At 40.3% G+C, this 17,472-nt stretch overlaps 1 long non-coding RNA gene across 7 annotated transcripts in view; it reads right to left on the bottom strand.

The window, feature by feature from the left end:
• Positions 1–17,472, bottom strand: part of LOC144300794 (uncharacterized) — a 340,674-nt gene that overhangs the window by 141,902 nt on the left and 181,300 nt on the right. For 5 of the 7 annotated variants that reach the window (XR_013367574.1, XR_013367578.1, XR_013367577.1 and 2 more), the window contains one exon: positions 5,152–5,195. The exons of 1 other annotated variant lie outside the window; for it this stretch is intronic. This is a non-coding gene — a long non-coding RNA (uncharacterized LOC144300794). Of the gene's footprint in view, positions 1–5,151; positions 5,215–17,472 lie in introns of all 7 variants that reach the window. One more of the 7 variants, XR_013367576.1, reaches the window with a different exon arrangement.

The following is a 17,472-nucleotide window of genomic DNA, read 5'->3' as shown; positions in this document are numbered from 1 at the left end:
AGAGTGCAAGATGTCTAAAAAATGGTGGACACTGATGCCCTCGCTGGTAACTGGAGAAAAGATGATAGAACAAGACAGAAAATAAGATGAATCCAGATTCAGAAAGATTAGGACACCTTTGTGAGGCTTTTGCTCCTGTACAGCAAAGTATCTTTTAGTTCTTCTAGCAAACCCTACTCTGTCATTCCTCGGTACCTTTGCACACACTGTCCCTTCTTCTGCTCATCCCATGGTCTCACTCCTATCCATCCTTAAGATGCCAGCCTGGGTGTTATTTCCTAGAGGAAGACTTTGAACCACTGTGCTAGGTCAGTTTCCATCCCTGGACCACCATGCTAACTGGACTCTTGCAAAACTATCCTGTACTACCACTGTGCACTTAATATAGTTTATAATTGTATTATTGTAAGATGCTCAGTTAATGCATTACCCTATAAGCTGCTGAGAACAGAAACATCTGACCCGCTCATTGCTGAATTCCCAGCATTGGGCACAGAGCCTGAAAATAGCCAAGGTTCAAAAGAGATTTGCTCAATGAATAAATGAGTAAACAAATAAAAGTCTAGGACAGCCCGGGAGGCTCAGTGGTTTAGTGCCGCCTTCAGCCCAGGGTGTGATCCTGGAGACCTGGGATCGAGTCCCACGTCGGGCTCCCTGCATGGAGCCTGCTTCTCCCTCTGCTTGTGTCTCTGCCTCTCTCCCTCTCTCTCTCTCTCTCTCTCTGTGTCTGTGTGTGTCTCTCATGAATAAATAAATAAAATTAAAAAAAAATAAAAGTCTAGTACAAAACTTTCCTCCATTATTCTGGTTTCCGGGAAGATTGTATTGTTCTGTCATTCATACTCCCAGAGCGCTTTGCAGACATGTTGATTGTTCTTACTATATTATGTCCTACATAATAGCTTCCAAACTAAGTTGTGAGCTCTTAAATGGCAGGGTTTGTAACTAAGTTCTCACTTTATTCCTACTGCCACTGTGCCTGGCACAAGATGTGAACTTGATTCAGATTTGTTAAATAAAAGAAAATTTAATTCCTTCACACAAGGCCAAAGCAACTAGCAGTCAATCCATGACTTGTTCCATGAGAAAAAAAAAAAATGGTTGTTTTCCTGAATTGCTGTTCATTTTAGTCAAGGGGATCTATTTACAGGAACCTTAGAGTGGACTTACATCAGCTTCTTAACACTTCAATGAACCTTCAAGTCTATCAGTTTCTTGGGCCCAGCCAGAGTCCTGTGGGTTAGCCAGGTAGGTATTATTATGTCCATTTCACCTAAGCAGGTTGAGCACTAGGACAGTTACATTTGCCTGAAATCAGCACTTAGGAAAAAGTAAGGTAGGGTGCTATACAGGTCTCTAGACTCCTTCTGAGTCAAGAACTCCTACTGCAAAATCAGGATCTCCAATACCATGGTTATTAATATTTTTTTAGGGAGGAGTAGCTCCTAATTTCTTTAAAGACTCAAAATTACTGAGTACCTGTACCCAAAGGACATGAGCCCAGGTAACGATGACAGAGATGTCCCTGGAAGGAAATAAAGAAGTAATAAAACTGAGAGTGAGGTTTGAAGAAAGAGCCTTTGAGGGTAAGGGGTGGAGCAACTGAGAAGGGCAGAAAAGGAGGTATCTCCATCCCCTGATGCAATCCTGCCAACCTCAGAAGGAGGAAGTGGGGACACACAATGGGGATGAGGGACCTTGATCAGAGCTTGTGGCTCCAAGATCATTCAGGTACTGGCATTGAGAAAGCACTAATCAGCATTTTCCTGATCTATTTCCTCAAGGACATGCTTTATGTTATAATGCGTTGTTGATGGGATACCAATGGGCCTCATGAGATATAATTCATGCTTAGATCAAAGTAGACATCAAAAAATGATCGTGCAAATGAATCGCTGCACAGTATTATGGAAATTATCTTTGATTTATGTGCAAATCTAAAATTTTATGATTAAACAAAAAATGACAAATTGAAGAAATCAAATGCTTTTTATTTTATTGAAAACACAAAGAACTGCATCTCACAAATACATGCTGAAATTATAAATCAAGAGACATGGCAAAGACTACTGATCACCCAATAGATGACATAAATCACCTCAGAGGTTCTTAAAATTGGCCTGAGCATCGTGAGCTGATGGAAACTCGGCCCCTCCTTCCTCAGGGGATTATATGCAGCTTCCTTGATTTGCTTCACTATTCCTTCATAGCAGATTTGGCAGATTATCACAGGGGAAGAATAGGGTTTTTTAAGATTTTTTAAAAGAATATGTATTATAGGGATCCCTGGGTGGCGCAGCGGTTTGGCGCCTGCCTTTGGCCCAGGGCGCGATCCTGGAGTCCCGGGATCGAATCCCACGTCGGGCTCCCGGTGCATGGAGCCTGCTTCTCCCTCTGCCTGTGTCTCTGCCTCTCTCTCTCTCTATCATGAATAAATAAATAAAATCTTAAAAAAAAGAATATGTATTATATATGTATGCATGTATATACGTGCATGTGTGTGTATGTATGTGTTTGTACACACATCCACAGACACATCCAGACACCAATATGTCTTATGCTTTAGAAATCCATTCAAGATGTAGCCTAGAAAATCCTGTCAATCATTTCCATCTGTATTATATTCTAATTCCAATCTTCACAGTAGATATTGATATGCTGGTGATTGACCACTGGACTGACTCACTTGGACCGCTGTCATGGAGAATGACACAGTGTGGAGCTCCAAGCTAGGAGAGCCCTGCCCTGACATAGCAGGGGCCTCAAAAAGACCTCTAAGAGGGGTGGCACTTATATCACACAGGAAGCAGATGGCCTATCCCAAAGGATGTTATTAAAGTGAACTTTTGTAAGGCATTATTTCCAGCAAGGTAGGGTGAAGCTCTTAGGTATTGACAATAGTGGGGAGGCTTACAATGGAGGCGACTGAGTTTCCAGCCCAGTGAAAACTGAAGCCATAGAAGAAGACTCTTAATAAGAGCTGCTGTCAAGGAACATGGTCATTATAAAACCCTGGCCAGGCTTCAGCAGGAACAGGAATGAACACCCCAACCTGTCTAATTGCCAGATAAAATACAGGATGCACACTTAAATATGAATTGCAGATAAGGAACAAACAATTTTGTAGTACACTTACTACATTATACTACAGTGTAGTATATACTATAATATAATATACATCACTATGAACTATAGTCACCATGATGTACCTAATATCCTCAGAACTTATTTATGTAATATGATTTACCAATGTCGCTTCTGGGTTTATATCCGAAGGAAAAAAATCAGTTTCTCAAAGAGATATCTCTCAAAGAGATATGCATGCCCATGTTTATTGCAGCATTATTCACAATAGTTAAGATGTGGAAATAAACCAAATGTCTGCTAGTAAAAGATGGGAAACCTAAGTGTGTTATTTCGCCTATGCTGAAGTACAAAGGGTTGCCAGTTAGTTTGGAATTCCTAGTACCTAGTGGGGATTTAGTACATAAGCTGGAGGAGTATCATAGTACACATGATAACTTAAGGGCTATTTAACATATAGATTATTTACCCAGTAGACCTCAGGGACCCCACCCCCCCTCAACACATGCACTAGAGAGCATCTTCTGAATTTAAGCATGGAGCTTTAGTCAGAAGAGCTGCAACTTAAGGACTATTTAATATATAGATTATTTACCCGGTAGACCTCAGGGACTCCCTCAACATATGCACTAGAGAGTATCTTCTGGATTTAAGCTTGGAGCTTTAATCAGAAGAACCCCATTAGGTTTATAGGATTTATATAGCTACAAGGGCTGTGGATGCTACAATGAAAAAGGCTCTCAACCTGCTTTCCCATTTAATAATAATTATTAATGAATATACTTTTCCCCATGGGAGTCAAGAACAGGCATGAATACCTTGGCTGTAAAGCCAAGTTCCATGCTTCAGATATCAATCCCATGGTATTGCTGGCACCCTAATTCATCAGCGCCTGAGAGCCTGTCTAGCTCAGGACCCACACTGGGTGACTTATAATTAAAACAATTGCAATTTCTTTTTAAAATTTAATTCCAAATACAATTTCTCATTTGCTTCACAAGGGTATGGCACTCACAGCAGCCTATCTGTGGGGAAATTAAAGAAAAGCAGAGGGATATGCACCACACGGTGCTTATATTAAAATAATTATTCATACTTTTCTGGCAACACTTTTTAATAAGTGTCAAATCTTTATTACTTTCTTTGGCATTTGCATCCACATTAATCATGTCAAATTCATATGGTATTTATTTCTGGAGGTTGTAAAAATCAACACAAGGGCTTCCCCAAGCTAATCAATTAGCCCAAATCTGCTCCTGCGTTTCTGACTTGAGGAAGCATACTGGCTCACAAAGTATGTGAGCAAGCCGACTTATGACAGCCTCAGGGGCAAGGAAGAGATACAGTGGCCACAGGGTTTCTTAATGCTCTGGCAGCTGGGATTGGGCCCTTCCTGGGGCCAGCTTTCAACGTAGGAAATCCATACATCAGTACTTCTCCACAGCCACAAAGTGGTGTGGGTGGGTGGACTGGAGTTATCAGAGTCCTTGTTTTTGAGTAGAGAAAGTCTAAGAGTGGGGTGGTATAGATCCTTGCTGGTTCTTCTGGGGTCACTCCTATAAATTTTAGAAAGAGCGTTCCTAAAAAAGTGAAGCCTGGAAGGATAAAAGCTACTGGTGTGGCAGAAAGCATGATGAGAGAGGGAGAAAAGTGATAGGAACTAGTCTCAGCTCTTCTAGAAGTGATTGTGAAATTCATCTCTCTCAGACTGAGTTTTCGGGCCATGAAGATGGGCTCACCTGCCTGGTGTCTGGGGCTCTTGCCAATCATCAAGGTGATGAGTGATATCATCAAATATCTTCCACCTGGGAGGAAATTCCTAGCGTGGAATCTGGAGGATATGGAGGCCTCAGCCTTCAGCTTGACCCAAAAAAGGAGGTGACACTTAGGGGCTGAAATTTAGCAATGCTATCCCTACCTTTCAGGTTGAAACCTCTAATACTAAAACTGTTGCTATAGCAGCCATGAGGATTCTGGGGTTCCTTTGGGTTTCACTCATTAAAGAAGAAAGACGAACAAGAGGAAACTAAATCCATGGAGGCTAAGCTAGCCTGCATTTTAACTCACCAGTCTTGAGCGCCCAGCATCTGGTGTGGAAATTCAATTCGCTCCTAGTGGAAAAGATAGAGACTGATTTAATTGACATATTACTATTGTACCTACATTGATCCTTGAAATCAGAGAACAGAAAGAACTTGAGGAACGGAACTGGTATTTGCAAAACTGCAAAACTAGCACACCTTGTCTTTCGTTCCTCAGGCTTCCTTTTCTGTATGAATTTCCCCTGGGAATTCCCCCAGTGATGTCTTCTAGGGTTCAGGGCTCTACCCTCCCTTTTGTTCTTCTGTATTCTCTGTCTACAGGATCCTCTCCCAGGCAGCATCTATCACCAGTCATTTGTGTCTTAGTGCGAATTTGCATGATCCTTTCCTTCTTCAAATGGAGAGAGAGAACAACTTGGGTTTTGAGGAAACACGTACATAGGTAGGGATGCGTAGCTGTCACCCCAAATCTATTAGCTCCTGAGTCTCCAGCCTCCCTTGCTGTTAGGTGTGTTAGATAATGGCCAGTGGAATGTGATGAGAAGTCATATGATAATTTCTAAGGCATCCTTAAAGGGAGGAGGTAGGCCCCTTCCTTGCATCCATTTTTTTGATCCTGCTTGCTTACTTCCATGGTCATGGAGGTGAGCTATCTTAGAACAGGATGCAAGGGCAATATCCTGAGAGTGGTAGAGCAATGGGACAGAAGAGCCTGGGTCACTGCATAACCGCAGGAAGCAAAATCATTACACCAGCACTGAACTATCTACTCAAGATCCTCATGGGGGATCCCTGGGTGGCGCAGTGGTTTAGCGCCTGCCTTTGGCCCAGGGCGCGATCCTGGAGACCCGGGATCGAATCCCACATCGGGCTCCCGGTGCATGGAGCCTGCTTCTCCCTCTGCCTATGTCTCTGCCTCTCTCTCTCTGTGACTATCATAAATAAATAAAAATTAAAAAAAAAAGAACTACATCATGGAAAAATATTGTTTAAGTCACTTATTTTTTTACCTTTATAACATGTAGCCAAACCTATATTGTAACTGAACCAAGGGCAAATGATTAGCTATGGTGGAAATGTCATTATCCTCTCAAAGCACCTAGGATTGAAATCCAAATCCACCACAGATGACCTGTGTGACTCTGGACCATTTATTTCCCCTCTCTGAAACATATTTTTTCCCTAGTCTCTTTCTGCAAAATGAAAATAAGAATTCCTATCTCATTTATAGTGAAGAATAAATTAAATGCTTATAAAAGTGCTTCTAGGGGCAGCCCGGGTGGCTCAGCAGTTTAGTGCCGCCTTCAGCCCAGGGTGTGATCCTGGAGACCCGGGATTGAATCCCATGTCGGGCTCCCTGCATGGAGCCTGCTTCTCCCTCTGCCTGTGTCTCTGCCTCTCTCTCTCTCTCTCTCTTTCTCTCTGTCTCTCATGAATAAATAAACAAAATCTTTTTTTAAAAAGTGCTTTTATATACTCTAAGGTACTTATAGCCCTATAATATTGATCAATGGGGATAAATAAATTCTGACAGGAGCCCACTCAGACCAACTCAATGAAGGGTTTACCTTAAGGACATAATAGGAAATAACATAGACATGCAAGGTCATGCAGTATGGAGGGCTAACTTTTCTAGAAGCTGTGGTGGATTAACTTCTCTAGAATGATAATAGGTGCTGCTTTCAGTATCCCTTCTGTGATACGATGGGGATAATGATCAAAATTATATTAACTATTCCTGGCAGAAGGAAGGGTATAACCAAAAGTTTAACTTTTATTTTTTTTTAAAGTTGTAAGTTCTGCAGGTATTTCATCTTTCCTATCAATGGAATGGATTTCATAACATCAGTTTCATATGGAACAACACAGTTGAAAACTCATCTCCTTTGCAGTCAGCATTCTCTTGCTCACCCACATCATGGGCTGTCTGGACATTCACATTACCATCACACAGTCCTTTATCTTTAATGACCAAAATTGAGGGTTCCTTTCAAATGAGACACTGATGGATGTAAAGGGCATGGCATCTTTCCAGCACAAGCTGGTACCCAGAGCCATGGACACATTTTTGTCCTCACAGAGCCTCTAGCTTCCTTATGACTTCCATCTATTTAGTGTGGCCTGCCTTCTAAGTAGTTGACCTACACCTTTCCCTTTGCAAAAGAAAGAGCAAAGAAAAGGCTTATCCAAAGACCTTAATGAAAGCAAGAAAAAGACATTCTTTCAAGCTTTGCAGTCCTGCCCTTCTTCTGGAGGAAATAGCATCTGATACCCAGCCAAGATCTTGTGCTCTTTCTGCCTCTGAGCTTTGAGTAGAAAAAACACTTTTTTAGAAAATAAATGTGCAAGTGAACCCATTTATTTCTGATTGAGCCAGATGGAGAAGAGTTAAATATAACATTTTCTGAGTTCTAGCTTCCTTAATTTCACTTTTATTCCTTCTAATGAGACAAACATCTTCTAAAGGACTCAGATTCACCTAAGCTGGTTTGCATTCAATTCTCTATCACTTATAACAAAAAAAAAATCTTAAGAAAAAGAAAATCTATAAGAAAAAAAAATCTTAACAAAAACAATAAAAATCACAGAACTAACTTCTTGTCTGTGCTCACTTTTCTTTTCCTTTTCAAACAGTTTTATGTAGGAATGATTGTGGACAATAGGCTGCATATATTTAAAGTATTCTATTTGATAAGGTTTGATGTAGGTATATACCCAGGAAGCCATGTATACAATTAAAATGATGAATATATTCACTCAAAAGTTCACTTCTATCTCTTCATAATCCCTTCTTCTTATTCCTTCTCTCTTCCAGCCTTTTCCCTGGCAACCACTGATCTACTTTCTTTCACAGCTTGCATTTTTTTTTTTTTTTTAGGATTTTATAGAAATGTAACCATATAGTATGTACTTTTTTGTCTGGCTTCTTTCACATAGTGTAATTATCTTGAAATTCATCCATACATGTTATCCCTAGTTCATTCATATTGATTACTGAGCAGTATTCCACTATATATAAATGACATAGTTTGTTTACCTGTTAACCTGTTGATAGACATTTGGATTATTTCCAGTTTGAGGCCATTACATATAAAGTTGCTCTGAGCATTCAGGTGCAAGTCTTTAGATGGACATACACTTTCATTACTCTTGGGTTAAATATCTAGAAGCAGAATGGTTGCATTCTTGTGGTATAGGATTAATGTTTTGAAAAATTGCAGTCCTGTTTCCCAAAGTGGTTGTACCATTTTAATTCCCATCAGCAATGTATGAGGGTTTCTGTTTCTCTACATCCTCACTGACATCTGACGTGTTCAGCGTTTTCAATTTTGGACAATCTAACAAACATGTAGTGCTATCTAGAAGCAGTTGCAATTTGTATTTCACAAATGACTACAGATATTGAAATTCCTTTTACATGCTTATTTTCCAACCTGTTATCCTCTAAGGTGAAGTGTCTATTCAAATTTTTTGCTTATTTTTTGAAAGCTTTATTTTTTAATTTTTTTAATAATAAATTTATTTTTTATTGGTGTTCAATTTGCCAACATACAGAATAACACCCAGTGCTCATCCCGTCAAGTGCCCCCCTCAGTGCCCGTCAACCAGTCACCGCCCCCCCCACCCCCGCCCTCCTCCCTTTCCCCCACCCCTAGTTTGTTTCCCAGAGTTAGGAGTCTTCCATGTTCTGTCTCCCTTTCTGATATTTCCTACTCATTTCTTCTCCCTTCCCCTCTATTCCCTTTCACTATTATTTATATTCCCCAAATGAATGAGACCATATAATGTTTGTCCTTCTCCGATTAACTTACTTCACTCAGCATAATACCCTCCAGTTCCATCCACATTGAAGCAAATGGTGGGTATTTGTCATTTCTAATAGCTGAGTAATATTCCATTGTATACATACCCACCATTTGCTTCAACGTGGATGGAACTGGAGGGTATTATGCTGAGTGAAGTAAGCCAGTCGGAGAAGGACAAACATTATATGTTCTCATTCCTTTGGGGAATATAAATAATAGTGAAAGGGAATATAAGGGAAGGGGGAAGAAATGTGTGGGAAATATCAGAAAGGGAGACAGAACGTAAAGACTGCTAACTCTGGGAAATGAACTAGGGGTGTTGGAAGGGGAGGAGGGCGGGGGGTGGGAGTGAATGGGTGACGGGCACTGGGGGTTATTCTGTATGTTAGTAAATTGAACACCAATAAAAAAAAAATGAAGCAAATGGTGGGTATTTGTCATTTCTAATGGCTGAGTAATATTCCATTGTATACATAAACCACATCTTCTTTATCCATTCATCTCTCAATGGACACCGAGGCTCCTTCCACAGTTTGGCTATTGTGGACATTGCTGCTATCAACATCGGGGTGCAGGTATCCCTGCGTTTCATTGCATCTGTATCTTTGGGGTAAATCCCCAACAGTGCAATTGCTGGGTCGTAGGGCAGGTCTATTTTTAACTCTTTGAGGAACCTCCACACAGTTTTCTAGAGTGGCTGCACCAGTTCACATTCCCACCAACAGTGTAAGAGGGTTCCCTTTTCTCCGCATCCTCTCCAACATTTGTTGTTTCCTGCCTTGTTAATTTTCCCCATCCTCACTGGTGTGAGGTGGTATCTCATTGTGGTTTTGATTTGTATTTCCCTGATGGCAAGTGATGCAGAGCATTTTCTCATGTGCATGTTGGCCATGTCTATGTCTTCCTCTGTGAGATTTCTCTTCATGTCTTTTGCCCATTTCATGACTGGATTGTTTGTTTCTTTGTTGTTGAGTTTTATAAGTTCTTTATAGATCTTGGAAACTAGCCCTTTATCTGATACGTCATTTGCGAATATCTTCTCCCATTCTGTAGGTTGTCTTTTAGTTTTGGTGACTGTTTCTTTTGCTGTGCAGAAGCTTTTTATCTTGAGTAAGTCCCAGTAGTTCATTTTTGCTTTTGTTTCTCTTGCCTTCATGTATATATTTTGCAAGGAGTTACGGTGGCCAAGTTCAAAAAGGGTGTTGCCTGTGTTCTCCTCTAGGATTTTGATGGAATCTTGTCTCACATTTAGATCTTTCATCCATTTTGAGTTTATCTTTGTGTATGGTGAAAGAGAGTGGTCTAGTTTCATTCTTCTGCATGTGGATGCCTATACCCTAAAAACTATAGAACACTTCTGAAAGAAATTGAGGAAAACAAAAAAAGATGGAAAAATATTCCATGCTCATGGATTGGCAGAATTAATATTGTGAAAATGTCAATGCTACCCAGGGCAATTTACACATTTAATGCAATCCCTATCAAAATACCATGGACTTTCTTCAGAGAGTTAGAACAAATTATTTTAAGATTTGTGTGGAATCAGAAAAGACCCCGAATAGCCAGGGGAATTTTAAAAAAAGAAAACCAAAAAAAAAAAAAAAAAGAAAGAAAGAAAACCATAGCTGGAGGCATCACGATGCCAGATTTCAGGTTGTACTACAAAACTGTGGTCATCAAGATAGTGTGGTACTGATACAAAAGTTTTATTTTTTAAGTAATCTCCTACCCAATGTCGGGCTTGAACTTACAACCCCAAGATCAAGAGTCACATGCTCTACTGACTGAGCCAGCCAGGTGCCCCCCTTTATGCCTATTTTTTTTTAAATGAGTGTGTTACTTCTTGAAATTAGAATATTCTAGAATTCATTATACATGCCAGATATAAGGCTTAGTCAAGTATGGGATTTGCAAATCATTTCTCCATGTCAACTTTAATGTGTTAAAGAGCAGAAGTTCCTGTGACAAAGTCCAAATTATTATTTATTTTCTTTTATAAATTACTCTTTTGGTGGTTTATCCAGGACAACTTTACCTAATCTAACATCACAAAGAATTTCTCCTGTATTTTCCTATTTTTCTTTCTTTTATAGACTTTGAAAGAAATTGTGAAATGAAGAGTCTTCATCAGGTCTTTTGGCCACTTCCACAATGGTGAGATGGAGTGAGTTGAATCAGAGTCAGGAAAAACACAAGTGGCCTTTCCTCTGATGAGTTTCCATTTGTACCATTTCATCGTAGGGGAACAGATTTTCTGAAAGTCCAAATGGCACCAAGTAGGCAGAAAAGGGGAGAATTAGCTCTGATCAAGAAGTGTTCCTGGCACTTACATTTCAAGCTGAGATGTCAACAGCTCATCTCTCAGAGATCAGCTATTCACTGCAGTCAGGTTGAAAGAACAGGGTAGAAGCCATGAACAGAATTCACTTAAAATGCCACACAAGTTTCCAGAAATAATGCCTAGTCAGCTCTCTCAGGCAACATTCACCACATAATCGTCCCAGCTCTCCTTGTTTATGACATGAGATGGCTGATTTTCCTGAGCTTATCCTTAGTTCCAACCTGTCAGGGGAAGGGGAAGGAGAGTTCCGAGCAAATATCCTACTCAGGCTCTGGACCATCTGCACCAAAACCCCTGGGAAAAATGCAAACCTTGGCACAAACCTCCCTCCTGTCGACTTAAACAAAATTTCTGAGGGTAACACCTCAAGGTCAAATGTACCTCAGTACCTGAGGACATGCTGGGATCCTCTCTTGAGTCAGCTTCTAGAAAGTTCTCAGGGTGAACCAGTGGTTCTCAACCCTCTATTGGCATAGAATCACCTGGGGAGATTAAAAAATGCAAATGCCCGAGCCCCTGAGGTCCTGTAGCAATCATCTGTAGTAAGTCTAGTCTTTTTTTTTTTTTTTTTGCTTTGCTTTGTTTTCTTCTCCTTCTTTTTCCTTCTCCTTCCTTTCTTTTTTTTTTTTTTTTTTTTAGCTTCCAAGATAATTCTAATATGCAGCCAAGAATGAGAATGACCAGGTCACAGAGCAGGGGTAGCAACATCCCAGCCATAAGGCTCGACAGGCAATGATAATGAAAGAAGCAGGCTAGCTGGAGACTCTAGTGAAGCAAAACCTTGGCTCCATCTAAAGAGGGGGACCGCTACTCAGCTAGTCAACTCCTGCCATATGGGAACAAAGTCCATATTTGCCAATTCCTCTGATAGTTCACAAAAAGTTAGAAATAATTCTTTGAATATGACATCTCTGGATTTTTAAGTGTTTGAAAATGACACAAAATGAGTAAATCACTGTGCACAGAACAGAACACAGCTGTGGGTGGCTATGGGCCAGGGACTGCCAATTTGTGACTTCTGCTCGCAAAGTTTCTCAGCCATTTGGACAATGTTAGGATATCTTCCCACAGTGACCACTTCTCAGGGGCCAGTTCAGAAGGACTCATCAGTTTGTGTGTAGTCCATACCTGCCTTCATAGAATTTCTATGCAGGGATGAATGCAACTGTGTTCTTTTACTTGATGTTCCAGATTTCCTGTGTTGGTTGAGGCCAGTCAGAGAAGTTAGTCTCATAATTAAAATTTTACATAGTATATTTTGCATGTTTTTCTCCTAGCAAAATCTTTTTTTCTATCTTAGATAAATGATATTTGTAAGAATATGATTTTTATAAATGATACTTGAGTGTTTTTTTTCCCATCACATTTACTAACAATCATATCCAATCCAATCCCTCTACCACATGTATAGTAATAGTTCTCAAACTTTAATAAGCATAAAATTCACCTGGGGCATATGTTAAAATGCAGGCCTAATGTGTCCATATAGTTTGTTATCAAAACAGAAACATTTCTGAGACTGCAAGTAGCTTTGAGTTAATGAGTATAAACCAGTTTACACAATCAGCTCCCCCAGACCTCACTTGTGCAAATTCTGACTCAGTGGTCAGTGCTAGAGCTAGAGACTCTCCAACATTAATAAAATACCCCCAGATAAACTGGATGCAGGTGGTTTGGGCTATGCTTTAAAGAACACTTAGTAGTAGGGAGGAAATATTGTAGAAAAGCATTCACTTGGGAAATAGAAACACCAAGTCTAGAGAAGGACTCACAGAGACCCAGTTGTGTGATGCTTAATACATTATAAGGTAAGCAACCAAGCAGCAAGGAAAGTAGGAGACACATACTAATTGCTAATCTCACATTTTCCTTTTTTCCAGATTCTCCACAAAAGTAATTTGTTAGCTCTACTTGATTACATAGTACTTGACTGTCTTCAAATAAATGCCTAAAGGCAACTGGTAATTAATGAGTGCGTATAAGCATTGTGATGAGCAATAAACACATGCCTCAGACACACATTTTTATGAAGCTATGCTAATGAATCTTAGTACCCCACACTGAAAGCATAACCCCAGGAGGGTTTTCTTCTTATTTATTTCTTTTGGCCAACAACCAAGTGATAGGTAATGAGCTCACTTGGGTCTGGCTTTCCGTGCAGTGGGCACTGGGGGCTCTCCAGTGGAGCTATCTAATAATCACTTGGGAACCTCAATGAGTGATGCTCTGTTTCCAGTAGCAAGGAATTGCTAATTCCAGTAGCAAGCAGAGGATTTGCATTTTATGTCTGCAAGATACAGCCACATATCTGCGCAACCTGAACCCATCAGGAAGTGACTTTCTTGTTTGATTTGTTTTTCATGGACTCTCATCTGATGAATTTAAGTCCAAGAATTCCAGGATGTTGAAAGTCATTGAACCTCCAAGGTACACAAACATGTTCTACTCCATTTCTAGATGAGGTGGCATAGTGTATTTATTGTTTAGAGCATGCTGCCTGGGTTTGAATCCTGGCTCTGCCACTTATGGTTTCTGTGTCCTAGAGTTTAACTGTTCTGGCCTCACTTTCCCCATTTCTCAAGTGAAGATAATAGTAGTACCTATTTCCTAGGATTATTCATGACTAATAAATGAGCTAATATTTGTGAAGCCTTAGCAGGGTGCCTGGCCTATAGCAAGAGCTAGGAAGCTGAACGCTGAGGTTCAGAGGGCCTAGCTGCACTTGGAGCAGAGCCCCCACAGGGGAAAGTTGTATTCAGGAGACTGTTGGTCAGCCTTGGCCCTGAAGTTAACATCTGTGAATCATCTGCTTTATTTCCACATGCTTCATTGAAACTGTCCTGTAGGAGGCTTAGCACATATCCATGACCATTCCCTGTCCTTCCCAGAGGAAACTTTGATCTTTCTCCCTCTCCAATACCAGACTTCATCCCCACACTCTCTTTCTTACATCTCCACTCTGCTCTTCAGGAGAGATTAAAATTCTGAGCAAGGTTCTTATATCTCCCCTTCAGACATTCTGTGGTTAAAATCCTAGCCACTTCTATTTGCAGATTCAAGTAGATATTTGAGGCAGAAAATGCCTGCCAGCCAAGTGTTTCAGATTACATTTAGGAAGTTTGGGCTCATGATTTTGTGAACAAATCTCTGCGCTGACATTCTAGAAAACATGTGAAAGGGTATTCCTGAGAGAGGCTCAAAGCTCCAGAGAAATAATTACAGTGCCTTCTACTTGACAGGACTTTACAGTTTACCAAGTTCTTACACATTCATGATTTCATTTGCATCTTGTAACAACCCTGAGAAACAGTTGTGACAAGGATGAGGACTGTTCCTTTATAGATTACAGGGCTACAGACAAGAGAGATGCAAGGATTTGACATTCTTGCAAGAGCATGGTCTCTCACCTTCCAAACCTATGTATTTTCCCCAAATAACAACATGCTACATTAACATCTTTCTTTCATATACACTTTACAAAATACAGTATGAGGACAGTATCATTATATCAACAGAAAAGTCCCATGAATTAGATAAGGAAGTATTTTAATTACCATACAGTAGGCTATGCTTTGGTAACAAATAAGTCCTGATATCTCAGAAACTTAACCCAACAAAGAATGGTTATATGTTGACATCATAATTTGATGAAGGTCCAGGTGGTTCTCCATGGTGATTTTCCTCCAAACAGTAACCAGTACCCCTTCATATTATCATTCTCCATTTGAGAAACATGGCCTTAGAAGTCACCAGATAATGGTAACATAGTGTCATCAATTTCCTGAAAGGTTTCATAGTCAGGCCATCACTTCGACTGGCATCTTATTTACCTGAACCCAGTCATGACCCCAGCCTAACTAATTACAAAGGAAAGGTAGTCTTTTTGAATACCCAAGAACAACAAATGAGATGGGTTTTTAAAACACAAAGCATTCTTTGTGCCATTCCAAAATACACCAGTACTTGTTCTAGACTATGAGGAGTTGGCAAGTAAAATATCATGGTCAAAATCTTTGACTCTGTGCCAACTGTATGGCAGCAGCAAAATACCTGCAGAAAAAGACTGAATTATTTCAGAGGTGAAGCTTTCCAGGAGCTGAAGAATGTTGCTGTATATCACAACATGTTACCAGACCAGATGAAAGAAGGGAAGAATGATTTGTACATCACTGGGACTCAAATGGAAATATTACTATTTATTCATTCATTTTTTGTATCCCCATGTATATATCTGCAAACAATTTGAGCAGGTTTCTAATATTAAATCACATCAAAAAAAGAAACAAGATCAAAACCATACACACAAAATGAAAAGTAATTGAATACTTAGAGCAGAAATCTAACTATACCAAATACTTAGGATTGATTAATTGTTAAAACTGAACAATAGTTTTCTCTCTGGGCACCACAAGCTACAGTAGAAAGAATAGAGAGATTATGAAAATAGCATTTTTTAAAAGATTTTTTATTTATTTGAGAGAGAGAGAGCAGAGTGAGCAAGAGAGAGTACATGAGTGGGGGTGGAAGGCAGAGGGAGAGAGGCAAGCAGACTCCCCACTGAGCAGGGAGCCCAATGTGGGGCTCCAACCCAGGACGCTCAGATCATGACCTGAACAGAAATCAGATGCTTAACTGACTGAGCCACCGAGACATCCCTGAAAATAGCATTTTGATTTCATTCAATGTCCCAGGGATTGTGTGAAATGTTATACACACATCAGCTTATTTGAACACACATCAGCTTGTGATGAACAGCAGTCACCACATCTTGAATTCCTTCTCAGTGAGATGACATAGAGTGTCTTGAGTACAGTCAGTGGTCAAGGCTAACCCAGGTTGCAACTCAGCTCTGATTGCAAAGTCTGTGCTCTTACCATAACCTAATATTTCTCTTCACCACATAAAAGAAAGCATGTAATTAAATACACACACAGACACACACACACACACACACACCAAAAATGTATCTACACTATTTTTCCTAAAAGAAATAGGTGGCATTTCTATCTGCTCCAAGTCAGCTGATAGAAAGTTTTCTCACTATTTTAAGTCCCTTGGAGGTTAGGGTAGGCTCACCTCTGGGCCTGCACCATGCCTGTGGCAAGGAGAGGATTTGAAAGCAAGGGGCAGACCCAGGGCAGGTAAACTAAGGCTCAGATTTCTATGCAAGGCCACATAGCAAAGGCTGTGCCACAGTCTTCTAGGCCATCTCTTAGCATTCCATTTATTAGATTGGATTACATTAGGTTCCAAAGGCCAACGTGCTAAAAGAGATTAAGTTTTCATTTTTGCTAAAGGACCAGAAACAAAGAGAAAAGAAAACCTGTAGGCTACATATTGGTTCCCTTTACCATCTTTGATTGACACATGGGCAGTTATTCGGCTTATTAAACTTGCTAATGACATTCCTGCTTCTCAACAGTGCTATACTATATGTCACCTCTCTAATTAACAGCTGTTTCCATCCAAGCCTGCTGCATAGACTCACGGCTACCAGTAGATCCTTTCCTAAAGCCAGAGACCAGGCATATCATCTAGAAATGTGCATTGGAAGAAACTGTGCTTTGCCTACTCCACAGCCTCCTGGAGGTTAGGGGCTGCCCCTGGGGTGTCTCAGAAGCATAGAGCTAAAAGAAACACATAGCAAGTGGCCACTGAGTAGCTGTATCCTGAGTTACGACATAAGCAGCCTTCACTCTTCCTGGTATACAGATTTCAGTTGCTGCAGTTTGGTTCAATAGGCATCAATTCCCCAACAACACAGATTATATCCAGTTACTACAGTAGAGTAATTAGGAGTCATTGAATAAGGTAGAAACTTTGCTGCTGGCTCTTTTAATCCACAGATCACCTAGAAAACAACAGACACATCTCATGGTCAGTGACCAATCAAGTCATATCTTTCAAAGTCTGGCAGTAACTGCTCATTCGGGGTGTGTGTGTGTGTGTGTGTGTGTGTGTGTGTGTGAGTTTGTGAACAGCCAGCAAACCTTGGAATTGTGCTGCCTCCTGGTCCCTCTTGGTGATAAACCCCTGGGACATTTTACAGAAATAGATAATCAAAAGAGGGGGATGGCCAACAAAGAAGAAGGAAAGGAAGCAAAAAGCACAAACAAAATTCAAATCATAAGCAAAATTCAGTGGTGCCTGGGTGGCTCAGTCAGATGAGCATCTGATTCTTGATTTTGGCTCAGGTCAT

This window comes from Canis aureus, chromosome 29, assembly GCF_053574225.1.
Source record: "Canis aureus isolate CA01 chromosome 29, VMU_Caureus_v.1.0, whole genome shotgun sequence".
Taxonomy (NCBI): domain Eukaryota; kingdom Metazoa; phylum Chordata; class Mammalia; order Carnivora; family Canidae; genus Canis; species Canis aureus.
Note: the sequence above shows the minus strand (reverse complement) of the source record. Positions and strands in the feature narration are given on the sequence as shown.